Source organism: Taeniopygia guttata, chromosome Z, assembly GCF_048771995.1.
Source record: "Taeniopygia guttata chromosome Z, bTaeGut7.mat, whole genome shotgun sequence".
NCBI lineage: Eukaryota > Metazoa > Chordata > Aves > Passeriformes > Estrildidae > Taeniopygia > Taeniopygia guttata.
Genome location: NC_133063.1, coordinates 47,952,754 through 47,968,062, shown reverse-complemented (window position 1 = coordinate 47,968,062; position 15,309 = coordinate 47,952,754). Strand labels below are relative to the sequence as shown.

The following is a 15,309-nucleotide window of genomic DNA, read 5'->3' as shown; positions in this document are numbered from 1 at the left end:
AGTTGCTAAGACTCCTCCTCAGAATAGGTAAGGCATGCCAAATTTCAGGGAATTCAGTTTCCTTTCAGAGATGTTGAGAAAGACCTTTAGGAATCAGGTCTGCAATGGAGAGGGAGCTTCAAGTGCCACTACTAAAGGCAAATCTTTTACTTTAGCTGAAGCTGAGGGTTTCCAGTAGAGCCAAGGTCTTTCATGAATGCTTGCTGCTACTGCACATCTTATGTTCATGCCTCCGGGATAGCTGGAACTATGAAGGTAAAGTCCTGCTCCTCCTCACACATCAATGCCATTAGTAGTTGTCTGATATATGGACATTCTAAGCACTGTCCTGCCTCTCTGCAAGTGCTAGCAGCTGATTACAAAGGACATTTCAAAATGTCCAACAAAATTACAGGTCTCAAAATGTGCATAGCACTTTGTGCTGCCTGCTGTGGCATTAATTAACAGTCCTAGGCTCTGCTGGGTGAAATCTTGATGTTCTTTGTGAAAAAATGAGTTCTTGCTGGTGCTGGAAACAAATCATGCAGTTTTTGGCTGTAATTAGAGACAGATTCTGCTCTGAACAGGGGTCTTCACGAGGGCAATCTTCTTTGTTCCTGTGCTGTGAGCCCTGCAGACAAGGAGCAGACCTATACCTGCAGAGCAGTGCATGTGCTGTGGGGCTGGGAGCAGTGAAGTATTTTCTGTGTCTGAGAAGAGCTGCTTAAAAATCTGGATGTGATTTAAAAACTGTTTTTTCTGAAGACAAACACTTTCAAGGCACTTTTTTATTGAGATCCCCTTTCCTCAGAAGTTTGAATGGGATTATTATTTATTTTTAATAAACTGCTTTGCTCCTGCAATAAAAATATTTTCTTGCTGGGAGAAACATCCTTCCCCTCCAAATGTGGTCACTCTTTGATATTCAAGTGCTCCAGTTTTACATTTTCCATGGGGCACTGCTTCCTACCATGCTGTGTTGAGGCACTGTCACTGCTTCAGGAGGATGGCTGTCTTTGCCATGACTACTTTGTCCCTGACCTGGCAGCTGCAGTTGTCTTTGGAGGATCTGCAAGATTTTGTCTAACTCTGTTACTCAGAGTTTATTCAAAATGCATCCATGTGCCCCTGCTGATATGTGGGGATGGGATACTGTGGGAACTCCCTCAGCACATCAGCTGCAGCCCTCAGGCTACGTTTTGGGTAACAAATCCATTCCTTAGTAGGATTGTGTGTTGAGGTGTATGAATGCCTGTGATATGGTGGAAGGGGGTAGTTCAAGTCTCTCTGCCTATGCTGGGATTGTGTTTCATTGGAGTTTTTTGGGGGTTTATCTTCCTGGCAGTGCAATCTCCTTTATACATCCTTTTTATTACAGAAAAATCACCCCAAGAAAACCATCATTGGTCATCAGAGAAAGCTTTGTCTAACAGCACCCCCACCTCCCAGGCACATCAGGTTGCATGGATCGATTGCTCTGCCTTTACTGTGTTTCCTCACCTCCTTCCTATAATAAAAGTGCTGCCAACACAAAGTGCTGCTCAGTATAAGCAGCTGCTTTTCCTGGTGTTAGTAGGGCCTTCTCTTGGTTATGTCCACAAGAAAATGTTTTTGTTTTAGTAGGAAAAATAATGGAAATTTATCCTGTCCCTTTGCCTTTGGCCAAGGGGCAAACATTTCTGTGTAAGCTCCTTGTTAAAATATTAACAGCACTGACTACACAGTGAAAAACAAATACAGTGGTCCTGGAGACTGCAGCCTCCAAATGCAGTCTCAGGGAATAAAGTTCTCATAACTGACCTAAAAAATGCCCCCAACCTGTTGTGGAATTGAATTAGTTTCCTTTTTTATATTATATTACCAATCTTCCTGCTGCTAAGTGATGGATCAGGGCACAGAGGTTGAAATGTGGGGCTTGTTATCATGGGCAAGGATGAGAAGCCTTTGCTGATGTGCCCTCCAAGCTTCCTGGTGCACAAGTCCCGAGGATGGAAAATAAGCAGCACATAGGGAATTTGGTTGAGTGTTTCCTCATCCTGTTGAGCTGCTGTGAGCTGGGATACAGTAAATGTGTGCTAAACCTGCACAAAATGAGAGAAAGCCTATGGGTGTCTAACATTTGCAAGGCGCAGCCTAAGTCTCATTGTGCTCCTGAGATCTGGAGCATGCAGTCCCCTCTGAAGCATGGCTGCTGTATTTTACACTGATAGTGGATATAAATCCCCTGCTTGATAGTGGATATTAATTCCCCCTTCTCCCCTCTCTTAAAATATAGCAGAACTGGGAAACTAAGAAAGAGATGTTTTTCTTCCCTTCTTTTATATTTCCTGGAGGGTATGAGCAGACTTAGCCACACATGTTGAGAAATAAATTGCTCTGAAGAAATGAGCTTTATTCCAAATCCTCTCTTAAGAGCCAAAGTCTTATATAGAAGGTCACTAATCCCCAGACTCAGCAGAGATCATTTACCTGGTTTGTCATCTTTTCTTTATTAATCTGAGTGTGTCTTCACTCAGTTTCCCCTCCTCACCTCACCCTCTGGTTCCTCGCGTCCTGCTCAATGTTCCCATGCCAAGCTGCTGTAGAGGCACAACTCATTCCCTTGTAGCAATGGCCACCAGCAACATCCCATCACCACAACTGCCTCCTCAACAGACATTCTGAACCCCTCATCTGCCTCAAATTTGCATCTTATCTTTTTGCTCAGACAAGTTTTATCTAAAGCCCATAAAAAGTGATGGAAAGACTTCCACTGATTTAAATAGCTCACATCCTCTACGTGTTTGCATGTTTGTCCAAAAATGTAGGGATCAATATGCTCATCATCGCCATAGTGTCAGCACTGAACAACACAGCTGTCCTCTCTCTAGAAATTGTGATTCCCCAGGAGCATACGTGTATAACTAGGCAACATCCTCAGGGTCATCTGCCAAAATTGCTCCCAGCCTTGCCCCTGCACACTTGCTTTTCAGAAGCATTGCATCAAGCTTGGAAAGACTTGGACAGTGGTTGGTGGTGTTGCCTTAGGAGGTGTAAAAACTTCAGAGGTTATAGAGAGGGTTTTTTTCTGTGCTTTGTTTTTGTTTTAATGTGCTGTGAAAGTTCTGATTAGAAATCTGTACCTTGCTGCCCAGTGTATGGCTATGCCTCTCCATTTAATTTGCTGGTTTGACCATGCTGTAATTACAAGAGAACAAGCCCAGTGTTTGGGAGGGAGCTTTGTCCTCCCTGCTCTTCCCTCCCTGCTCATCCTCTGTGGGAACAACCTGTTTTGGTGAATCAGCCTTGTGCCTTGTCATTTACTTTGATACCAAAGTGCTAGCAGGATCCCTTTTACATCCTGAGTGGGATTTTCAGCCTGACACACAGCAAGCATTTCGTGCTCTCAGGTCATCTGAAGTACAGTCAGGGTGCAGGAGAACGTAGCTAATTGGCAAACTGCTGGAATGTGCAAAATAAGAGTTGCTTTTTTCCACTGCTCAGCCAAGTAACAGGTGAGGCCTTCAGCCACAGTGTCATTTATTTTCACAACCTCTCCAGCAGTGCATTTGCTAGCACAGAACAGTGTTTGAGCCATCAATAATTAAAAATACAGATGTTCAAAGACACAAGCAAGGAACATTCCATGCCCATTATTCCTACTCTTTCTATAATGCTCGTGCCCAAACACACCAGTTTGCCATGTGCAGTAATTCACAGCATCTTCTAAACTGTAAATATGACTTTCTCTTCGTATTCTGGGAGTCCAGAATTTTGTACAAAGCAGGCTGTGGGCTAAAGATTGATTTTCTTGAGACAGATGCTCTGAGCTGCTACAAAACGAAGAGGTGACTGGAGCAAGATTACTGAGTGGCAGTGAGAATCCTAGGAAGTTGCCCTTTTCCACCTGTACTGACTCATGTGTCATGAGCCCTGGAAAGGAACAGCTTCTCCAGTCCTCGTTCAAATAGTTTTTCTTACAGCATAGTCTAAGTGAGTAGCATTCTCATTCTTAGTTGTGTTTTGCGGCTGCTCTGCAAGCTGGACGTGATCATACCTTCTTGGCAAACTCTGGGTGTGACAATTGCTTTCCTGGAAGATGTACTAGAACTAAACTGTGACTCTCCAGAGCTAAAAGTATTAACAGTGATGGCAGCTTAAAACCCACTTATCCCCTGTCACTGGAAATCTGGCCTGACTGGAAAGGGCAGGAGCAGGGAGGGTTGGAAAATGGTAAACAAGGAGTCAGAAGCTCAACATCAGCCTCAGAGACAGTTTGTCAACATGGACCTGCCATCTATGGACATAAGTGAGAGGATAACTACAATAAACACAGATGAGATCAGCAAAGAGACAGGTATATAATCACAGAGAAAGCTGTTGCAGTGGATGGCTTTTGGGATGGGATTTTTTAATATGGAAAACTCATTGCTTTTTTTAGCTCATGTGATACTTGCATCCAGCTCCAAGCAGTATCACATGCTCCTTGAAACTCACTTTTCTGTCTCCTTTTTATCAGATGTTGACTAAGATGGGAAGGGCATATGTATCAACTGCAGACTCTGCAGTATCACTCACTGTTCCTGCTTCTTTCTCTGGGTAAAATGTATGATGTTCAGCAAGATCACCTGAACCTCCGAAGGAAAACATGTTTAACAGATCTGTAACAGGGAAAAGATAAGTTGGCAGGCACTGTGACAAGGTTTGGGGCAGTTCAAGAATACTTGTACCTTCCAAAACAGGACAAGAGTAAGGCAAATGGTGACTTAGCAGCAAACTTCACCCTAGAGCATCCAAGACTCAGGAATCCCAACTGAAGCCTCTCTAACAAGAATGTGAGAAACTAGAGGCAGATGGAAAATGGATTCAGGCTTTTTCAAAATAAAACAGAATTGTCAAAACATGACTGAAAGAGGTTACTTTTTCAGCTGATGCCTAAGACTTATTTCTATTGTTTAAAAAGGTGTCAAGGTCTGGTTTTAACCCTTCTCTATAGTCGGTACCAGATGATCTTCAAAAAAACAAACAACTTGCAAAATAAATATTTGAATATAGTAATAACTTTGACCTGTGTTTCCTAGGTCATTACTTGATCACTGAAATAGGTTCAGGCTAGCAGGGTAAGAATTCAATGAAACAAAAGTCAGGGAAGTCTTCCTTCCCATCTTCCTGCACTTTGACCAGTGTCTTTTTTTTGCCATCATAACTAAAGAATTACTAACTGCTTACCAATTTTTCATAGCCTGGGCTATTTTTATTCTGGTAGCAAAGAGAAAAATACAGATATGTGATAGCCAGTAAACTTTGTGGTACCATCTATGTGAATACAGAGCCCTAGGCTAGAGGTTGGGGAATTCTGTCTTGAAAACTCGTGGATGACAAATGGAGCCAAACCAATGTGTGATGTTCTCACTGAAAATGGTTTCTAACGAAAACTAATTGTTCTGCTGAAAACAACATTTCATGTTTTCATCTGTGGAAGAGTTCTACTAAAACAGATTTTTCTCAGTTTCCTCTAGAGGGCAATGTCATATAAATATTTTAAGCAATTTCTGGGTTCTGTCAACCGGGAATTTTAGCCTGTCTTATCTAGGAATTTGCAAGACAACAGTGAAAATTGTTTCTTTACATGCTTTTAAGATGTGTATATACATAATATAATCTGATTGCTGGGCTTGTAGAGTGCAGTAGCTAATCCCTTTAAGAAGCAAGAAATATGTTGTGCATTTTGGGTAGATTTGGCTATTTTGTAATGCAAAGAAGGAACTGCTGATGAAGACCTGACTCTCTTCTCTACCTGTGCAGCTGCAAGTGTTTCCAGGAACTGCCCTTTATGTGACAACTGTAAAAAAGATTAAATCCAGTGCTCCAAGAATGAAGTTACCAGTTGTAGTTTATGTTGGTAGCTGGAACTTCAGAGCAGAGGATAAATCTAAATACCAGGTCTAAGTGGTTCATAAGATCTAGGAAACACAAAGGTATTGTGCTGTTTATTTCCATAAGAATTTATGCATATATTCCTGGGTTTAGTAACGGTATTGCCTGTTTGATGGATGTTAGTAACAGCACAATTTTCAAATTATTTGTCCACATAAACAGCTGCTAAAATCAGTATGACTCAAAGGTGGTCACTCTGGACCTCAGTAATTTAATTTAAGGAACATTTTTAGTCACTGTAGTATAAAAATGGTAAAAATATATATATTACTATAAAATATAAAAATATCTATATTACTATATAGATAAAGGCTATTTTGTTTTCCTTAAAGCTCATGTGTAGGATTTGAAATATATTTCCATGGGCATAAATTTCTTTTTTGTTACCTGTATCATTATCTTCCTTCCTTCTCCCAAACTGACATTTGTAAAAGAAAAATTTGCTCCTGACATTGCAACATAAAAATGGCTTTAGGGAAATCCTTTCACAGTTTTGTCTCCTTTCCTCTCCTGATGGCTACTAGTCCTTTGGAGATTCACCATAATGGCCTTATTGGATTATCTTGCAAATCCCATGCATTTACTGAATTTGTGGGTTAACATTCATGATAAAATATTTTTTTTTCCAAAAAAGTAGCAGGCAATCTGTAGTTGTGAAGTTCTCTAAATGAATAAACCTGTTAGTTTGTTTTTCCCCAAACAGGAAACACAATTATTTGAAGTAAAACACTTATTCCCCAAAGTGCTCTACTTTGAAAACAATGGCCTGTGAATAAAAAACCAGTATTTGTATTGGCTTCAAAACCAGCAGGCATTAGGTAGCAAAGCAAGATTTGCCATGTACTTTTGAGTAATAGCAACTCCAAGAAAAATGTGAGGTCTTCTGTAGGTTTTAAAAGCTTAAATGGGTGAGAATTGCTTTTTATGTATTGCTGCTGGCCAGACTTTTTCCTAAACTCTGCCTTAAGAGAAGTATGATAAGCAGTTTGCAAGTGTTAAGTTCCTGAGAAAAATTTTTAGAGATCTCAGAGGAAAGTAACTATTCTTAGTTTCATTTCTCCTGCTGCATGAGAAGCTTCGTCTTTGAACCTTATATTCATCAGCACCTTCATTTAGGGCTTGTGTTTAGATCTCACTGTCTCTAAATTAGCTGTCAGCTTAATGCTTAATCACTGGGGGATTATTCCTTGCCTGGCTGAAAGGAGCTATGTTTGGGGCTGTGGGTGGTGGGGAGGTTGTGCACCCTCGGCTGGGATCTCTGTTCGTGGGTAGCCCAGGGAATGTCACGCCTGCATGGCTGCAGCTACTGAGGGCGCGACGAAGGCTCACAGCTTTGCCTTCTCCTCGCCTCCTCTGCCTGCCTTGCTGGTGAGTGCTCTGCAGTGCAGCTCTCTTGCTGCTGTGCCTGACAATTCCATAGCACCACGGACTTTGCTGGAATGCCTTCCAATTTGCCTTCCAAATTTTCTCCTGTCACTGCATATCTGTCCCAGCTATACACTAAGTAGTCTAATCCCTGATCTGGTTTTCTGTTGTGGCCTGCATTTGGAAAGTAAGTGGTGTATACAGCAGAGCAGAAAATTATATAGTAATCCAGTTTCATCAGGATGAACTACATGGTTAAAATAAATCGGATTTCAATAGTTCACCAGTTATGCTGTGGAGAAAGAAATAATACTTTAAAAAGGTGTACAGATGCCAAATGGATTAGAAGTTAATGGCTGGTGTATGGAATTCTAAATCAACAAGGGTTTACTACAGGGTTCTGCCTTTAAAAGGACTCTATATTATATAGTGGATGAGAAAGGCGGAATATCAGTGCTTTATAAGAATGATTTTGTGGCTTAAATGCTTTCTCTGATGACCTGAGAAACAAATTATGAACTGTGGAAATGAATTTAGGGATCATCATCACTTAGAAAAAAATCATGCAAGTTAGAGAAGCAAACATCTCTCTTCAGACAGGTATATTTCAGATGAGCTTCAAAACAAAAGAGATAAATGATGAGAAGGTAGAAAAAATTTAGGATGGAAGGAGGACTTAGAAATTCATTAATCCTGGCTGGATGAATAATATTCAGAAGTGTTTTGTCTAATGTGTAATCAAATTAGATATCATTATCTGTTAAAACCATTCAGCCAGCTCTAATAACCAAGGAAACCAGTCCTGAGTCCAGGTGTTAGCTCCCACATTCCCTGAGGTTTTCCCAGCCTCAGGGATATTCTCTCATTTAATGATAGTATCAGTAATAGTATTAAAGAATATCAAAAGTAATAGTCTCCCTTTTTATATAATCTTCTACATGCAGAGCAGCACACCTGGGACATCCTGTCCATGTCCTACATCAGGGGAATCATGAGTGACTTTGTGAAGCCAAGTGAAGATCTCCTCTAGATTAAAAAATGTCATAGACTGTGCTATATATAAGTCGTAAGCTGGTGAATTAATCCAGCATGAACCCAGTGTAAAGAACTAGTTTAAATTCCATATAAAGTTTTGACTTCTTCGCATATTAGTGGCATTTGCTGTTTGCTTGTAGCTCATGCTGCTGTCTACAGTAGGCCCATGCTGGTTTCATCTTCACCTTCCATTTCTCTTCCACATGCTTCTATTTTAAATCATTGACTTGTAATTTATGCTTTCATAAACTGTATATGACTTAGAGCTATGTATCTACCTCCTGTCAAGGTCTTACAGCCTAATCGTTAGCATGTGTGGGCTTAAGAAGTGTTGGGTTCTGGTCAAGCTTTTTCCCCATGCTGTGAACAAGTCATGGCCTCAGTGACAGGGAGGTGATGACAGCAGCTCACTTTCTGCAGGTGCTTGAGCTCTCGGGGGGGGGAAAGCACTTTATTAAAAGCTGGGTTTTATGGCAGAGTGTTTCTTTCCAGGTACTTGCTTGTTTGGCGCAGGGTTATAAAGTCAGAGTACCTTCACAAGGGTTAAAATTCTTTGAAATTCCTTTTCCTGCAGAAGTACATTTGAGCAATACCAGTAAGCTCTAGCTTAGGAAATACCTTCCTGGTTATGAATTCAGCTATTTTTCAGTCTTCCCAAGTATCTCCAAGAGGTGTCGGGGTACAAGAGCGAGATTTTTTAATGTGTAGAGTTTCCTAGAGTAATGACAGAATGGAAAAACTGAATTCTGTTTTTCCAAGGCCTTGAAGCCAAAACCTTGTCCCTTCCTGTGCCTACTGCTTGCTATGTGGGGAAATAAAAATCCAAAAACAAAACCAAAAAAATCCCCTCAGCCTTCTTTTTGTTGTGGTGATCTAGCCAACACACAGCTGAAGTCTGATTTCCATTTACAGTATTTGAGATTTGTGGCAAACTGAGAAGGTCTGAAGCCAATCCTAATGGAGCTGCCAGTTATCTGGTTGGAGTGCTTGCTCCAGTTTATAAACCTTTGCATATTATACCTTATTGCGTTATCTTTTAGAGCTGAAACAGTGAAAAAGTCTCACAAGGCTGAAGACTTTGGATGTGGGTTTATTAAGGAAAAAGGGGCCACTTTATGGCTTTATTGGGGAAAATGTGATTAAGTAGTTTCCTGTTTAACACAACTATTATTTTGAGAGAACTTCCTTGCAAGTATGAACAGGCTAATTGGGAAGCTGAGGAGGAACTGGTATCAAAGGTAAGCATGTGAGAAAAACAGGATTAAATATAATTCATTGCATGGCAGATACACACTGGGAGCAGCCTGGTAATGCAGGGGCCCCAGCTTCCATTCCGCTGCCCCAGCTCCCAAACTTTACCCTCTCTCATGGTCACTTCATACATCCCCCTTGCGTTGTGGTCCCTACTTGGCCAGTCAGGAGCCCATGGGCTATGTGCAGCAGTGATGTGGGGGTTTCAGGTGCAGACACAGACAGAAAGTTTGTATGTAGTCCATGGAATACTGTTTCTGGGGTTCCCCAGCCTCCTTCTCTGACGGCTAACTTGGTGCATGGAATGGGACAAAAAAGTGAATGTGAGATTGGGCTGAGAATTTCCTGTTTTGTCACATTTTGCTGCACGCTCTTTCAGCAGCATTCATCAAAGTAACCTGGACATTGTCTCCTGGAGAAAGAGCTTGATTGAATATATAAGTTTTAAACTTAGCATTGCTCTTATTTTTCCCCAGGTTGCCTGCATTTGGAACTTTTAACCTCTAGATTGTGGCAATTGATCAAAATGTTCCTGTGTTTTTACTAAAGCTTGATTTTTATTTTTCTTCTCTTAAAATTGATGGCAAAATCTGCTCCTGACTTATGAGGAAGGCTTGGAGCCTTACCAAATGAAAACCTGAAGCCAAGGAAGAGCATTTGTTGTTTGGAATACCCCTTTTTTCTTAGTACAATCAAAAGGCAAACTATTTTTCATCCCTTGTAAAATGGTTATATATTCATTCAGGGGGAAGGAAGTGAATCCCAAGTATAGGAAATGGAGGAGCAGTTCCTGATTTTCATATGTGTAAGCATTATGGCAAGGCAGATTGATCAACTAAAGAGGTGACTCTTGGTTTATGACCATGTAAAGGGAGAATTGAACCTGCAGGATACGTTCTCAGATATGGTCGGCTACCACAGATTAGCCCAAAAGAAAACATCACACCTCAAAAAACCAAAAAAGCTAGGGACCAGTCATAATCCAACAAAATTAAGAGATAGCCTAGGGAAAAATCCAAAAGGGATCAGAAATCCGAGAAGGATCCTGCCCATGGAGCCCATAGGTACAGTGTCTGAGATCTACAATCAGTACCAGATGCTGCTGATACGTGGTCTGGATCCTATAATAAAGAAATGTTGGACTCATTCAGCCCAAGCAGGAAGCCTTGCAGATTAAATTTGTATTAGTTGGAGCCTGTAGATTGCTTTTGCAAGCAAAATTGAGCCTGGGTGTTAAGATGATCTGGATCAAGAAACCCAAATTAGGTTTCCTCCTTAAAGAGGAATGAGCGCATTTTGGCACAAGTTTTCATAATGGTTTTAGAAAGAAAATATTTGGAAACAGATACAGTATGTTTCTGTATATTAAATCCAGTCTGTGAAATAAAGTTACTCTCTCTCTGACTTCACAGAATGATCAGAAGGCTCCTGGAACGAGATCCCCCCTAAATTTTATGTGTGTTTTAAGGAAGACTCTTGAAACATTAATAAGTGGTGAGTGGATGGCATATTCTAATACGTGCTGGGAAGTACGCACCGATGAAATGCAGGATAGTTTGCAATGTTTAAAAAGCAAACAAGACCTGGGCTTCCACTTGGAATATTGTAAGGATCACAGCATATTACATTAATGGAGGCTATTCTAGCATAAAACGAAAGCCACAATCTCTGCAGCCCTGGTCTAGGACACTGGGGTAATATAAAGTGACTCCAGGGTGGAGTACAGGTTGCTGGAGGGGACAGCCTCTGTTGTAACCTACATTATTTTCATAGTTAAAGAGAAGGGAAAAGTGTTGCTTTCACAGGAAATCCTAGTGAGCAACCACATATGGGCAATGAATTGGGAACTTGGGAAAGTTAATTCCTGAACTGGAGCTCGTGTAGCCCTACCTGCTACACAAGTTCTGCTAGCTCTGGTGCTGGCAGTGCAAGCAGAGCCTAAGCATCCTGCTGGGTGTTTGCAAAGGGGTAAAACACTCTGTTCCCTGGTGTGCTCTGAAAACACACAGTGTCAGAACTTGTGTTACTCACCTTGAGATGTGTTTGAGGGTTGGTGCACTCCTGGCATCCTTCTTTAGCAGAGTGGCTGGCCTTGGTGCCCATGGCCCAGCATTATTCTTGCAGTCAAGGTAGTGACAGGGGCTGGGAACTGGCACCAGCCCTCCTCTCCAAGGCCCTTCCCTCTCTTGTCTTTGTCTTTTGCTTAATTTCCCTTACGCTTTCTCTGGGATATGTGGTCATGTTCCATTTTGTGTCATGGCTAAGTCACTAGCAACACTGCAAGTGAGGGAAAGCAGGGTGAGCACCTGGAAGCACAATCCTGGAGCAGTTTGCCAGCAAAAACTTGATGGGCTGGTTGATCTCATGCCCAAATCAATTTCCTCTGGTAGTTTTAGAAATCCCAGTGTGAGACCTGAACAGTCATAGGTGTGCAGAACCCTTCCAACCTGTAGCAGCACCTTGCTACCTCTAGATTGGGGTTGGTGGATCTGGTACATTTTCCCCCTCTCTATTGACACTTTGGGATTATAATGAGATGTACATTGTGTTCTGTGTGTACAGAAAATATTCAGATTGCTGTTCTTGTGCGAAGGAAACAAGCCCCTTTGATAGCTGCATTCCCCTAGGCTGCTGAGCACCCCATGCAACATTTTACACTCAGCAGAGCTTAGTGGAGTTAAAAATAGTTCTTGTTGTCAAAATATTTCTTGGTAGTAAAAATGTCCTTAGGATACTTTGTGAAGTGGTAACCTTTGGACATAACAGGGTAAGGACAAATCAGTCTTTAATGCCGAAAAAAAAAAAAAGATTTGCCTTAATTGCACAATATGGCAGAAAGTTTAGGAGCAGAGAAAAGTGCCATCACCTTGGGGAGGGAAAGAATGGAATTTAAATGGAGATCTAAGGGTGAGTCTGTAATGTAGGATACTAGATCTTTGTTAAGTATTTTTTTCTTTGGTGCTTGAAAGTTTATCTGGAAGAAAATTTCTGACTATGTGCAGTGGATGAACGTCTTGCTGGGAGTCTTTGAATTCAATGCACGGTAAAGCCTGGCTTTTCACTTTTTGTTTGATTTTAGAATGCAATTCTAAATTTGGCCTGCAAGTTATAATTTCTAAAAACAAGCTTAGATATGTGTTTCCACTCTGGAAAAAAACACTTTTAGTGATAACAGATTGTTTTGAGCAAATGCATGTTCCTGTGTAGAGTCTCAGAACTGGGCCATACACTGTAAAGAAGTGAATGTATTAAGTGAACAGAAATTTAAATTAAAACAGAAGACATTACTGAGAAAAATGCATATGGTAAATAGGGATTCCGATGTGACAGCTTGATGACTTTTTTCATTCTAATAACTGTAGCTGGAGTTAAACGTAGCAGATAAGGTAAATTGCTTAAAGGCTATATGATTTCTGGCTTATTGCTCTCTGTTTTACTTCAGCAATACCAGTACATTCCTTATATCTGTTTTCTGCTCTCCAATCTGAGCTATTGCTTTGTATGTTGAAATTAAATACAGTATACTTAATGCCATGTAAATGACCACTGTTGTGAACTATGTGATATCGCATTGCTCTGGCACTACAAATTCACCTGAATTAGAGAACTGCTGTGTGAGAAGGCTTTATCCCAATTTATAGAAGCCACTAAATAAATTCTGCAAGCACATAGGGAATATAATTAAAAAGTGAGGTCAGAGCTATATAGTCTAGGTACATTGCATCATGGCTTGGAGTTTCATGGAATATTCTCTAAAAATGAGTATTTTTCAAATTTGCATAATTGATTTTTAAAAATACCAGCTTATAAATAAACTGCAAATGCATAAAATCAACTCTAATATAATTGCTTACTAAATATAAACATTTCCACAAACAGCTCTCTGCCCTCAGAGCTCAACCTCTGGCTAATGGAGCATATTTTGAAGCAGAAAGGGGCTTGTGGGGAGCAGTGGGAGGGTGTTATCAATACAGTCACCTTACATCACTGCAAGGAAACTAGCAAGCAGAAAAAAAAAGAAAAGAAAAAGAGTATACTGGAGACTAGTGATCTTAAATAACATTTTAAATAACAATTAGCCTTAACATAGGAAGTCACAGTGTCGGCCCTCTGGGACAAAGACCCTATGTCTGTGTTTTCATTACAAACTACTGACTGTATTTTGAGTGCTATAAAAATAATAATTATGGACAAGTGAGTAAAAAAATAAAATCGAGAGGTTCAATTTCTTGACAGCTCTCAATACAGTTTCCCATGGATTGCTTTCCATATTTTACCTTAAAATCCCTGCCTTCTGTTGTAGAAAACATCTCTGACTGTAGCCCATGTAAGTAAGAAGCACAGATGAAAAACTTGCTGACACACAGAGACAAGGCATCCGAATGTCTCCCAAAAATCCGTGAAAAAGCATCTAATTTCCTACTATTTGTATGGTGGCAGAAATAAGTGAGTGTTTACCAGTAATTCTAGTTTAGGTCTTGTAAAGGCCTGTCTGCCTGCAATTTGCACATAAAACCTAAGGGCTGGGTTGTTTTCAGCCAAATCTGGAGCTACTTGAAATTTTTTTTGGTCGTTGGAATTGTTCTGCACACCCCATGAACTTGCAGCCAGCACAAAAAGACCAGGGTGTAACTCCCAGCTGAGCTGTGGGTCGCTCTAGGGGCACGCTGCTGTGGGCTGTGGTATTCAGCTCTACAGGGCTGTTTATAGTAGCTATGTGTTGGAGCTTTTAAACTTGCATTTTATAAAAAACACAAACTACTTTTGTTTGTGTGCAGAAGAAATGGAGAGGGAAAGGTTTTCTCTGCGGCAGTCCTTTCATGGTATAAGAACATGTGGTGCAGAAATGGGGCTTTCTGGAGGTAGTGGTTTCAGAGGCTCGGGAAACTCAGTGGCCTGAATGCCACAGATTGGCCGAGTGAACTGTGAGAAGAGCCACGCAGAGGTCAGGGAAGGGATTTTTGTGTTTACACTGTCACACCTGGGAGCAGATCATGGCTTTTGCAGTCCTTGACTCCACCCTGGCATGCTGGTTGCCCATGCAGTTTTAACCCTCTTTTGTGTAATTTTTGTGGTTTATGGCTGAGTCCTGAAGTTTGTTGTTTTGTTTTAGGAAAAAAATGGAACATCATGTTGTTGTCCGGGTTTATATGTGGTCCTGGCAATGCTTATTGTGTTTTTAAAGGAATTTATTTTAAATATGCACGTTCATTTAGATGCCTATTAGATCCACAAAGCCTTGGATCCTGGGAAGATGCTGTATAATTAACTTTATCTTTTTGTGTTGTATGTCAGGAATGGCAGACATCTGCTGCCCAGGACACAGCATTGTTGAGAGAATGCAAATGTCTGTGACTGTTGTAAAGAACAAATGTTTCTGGTGCTTCCAGCTTCTGCAGATAATGCTTGAGATAAGGCAAGGCTTAAAAATGGTGCAGTTTAAGGTACTTAAGAACAGAGCTAATACTTAAGAACTTTCCTCAGTTGTTTCCTCAAAATGTTAACTTCTCATACTCAGACATTAGTGAAACTGATTTTAGTGACATGTAGTTTGTACGAATGTGGCCTGTGGTGATTTGTCTGATTTGTTGTTTTTTTGAATGTGAATCAAGAATTTATTTGTACAGAGACAATCATAAGGAAAGAACCAAAATTAATGGCAGTCCCAGAAATACTATGCAACATTACCCCTGTGGTGTGGCATGGGATCCAACTGCACCTTTACTAGCTAAGCACTGAAGTGGCTTTTTCTGTAGGTTTCTT

The 15,309-nt window shown here is 40.8% G+C and overlaps 1 protein-coding gene across 14 annotated transcripts in view; it reads left to right on the top strand.

Annotated features, from left to right (window-relative positions):
* The window catches only part of PDZD2 (PDZ domain containing 2), a 201,269-nt gene that overhangs the window by 68,852 nt on the left and 117,108 nt on the right, over positions 1–15,309 (top strand). Inside the window, exon 2 of one of the 14 annotated variants that reach the window (XM_072922597.1) lies at positions 10,959–11,040. The exons of the other annotated variants lie outside the window; for them this stretch is intronic. The gene's annotated coding sequence lies outside the window, so the exon portion shown is untranslated. The remainder of the gene's footprint in view (positions 1–10,958; positions 11,041–15,309) is intronic. 14 annotated transcript variants of the gene reach the window in all.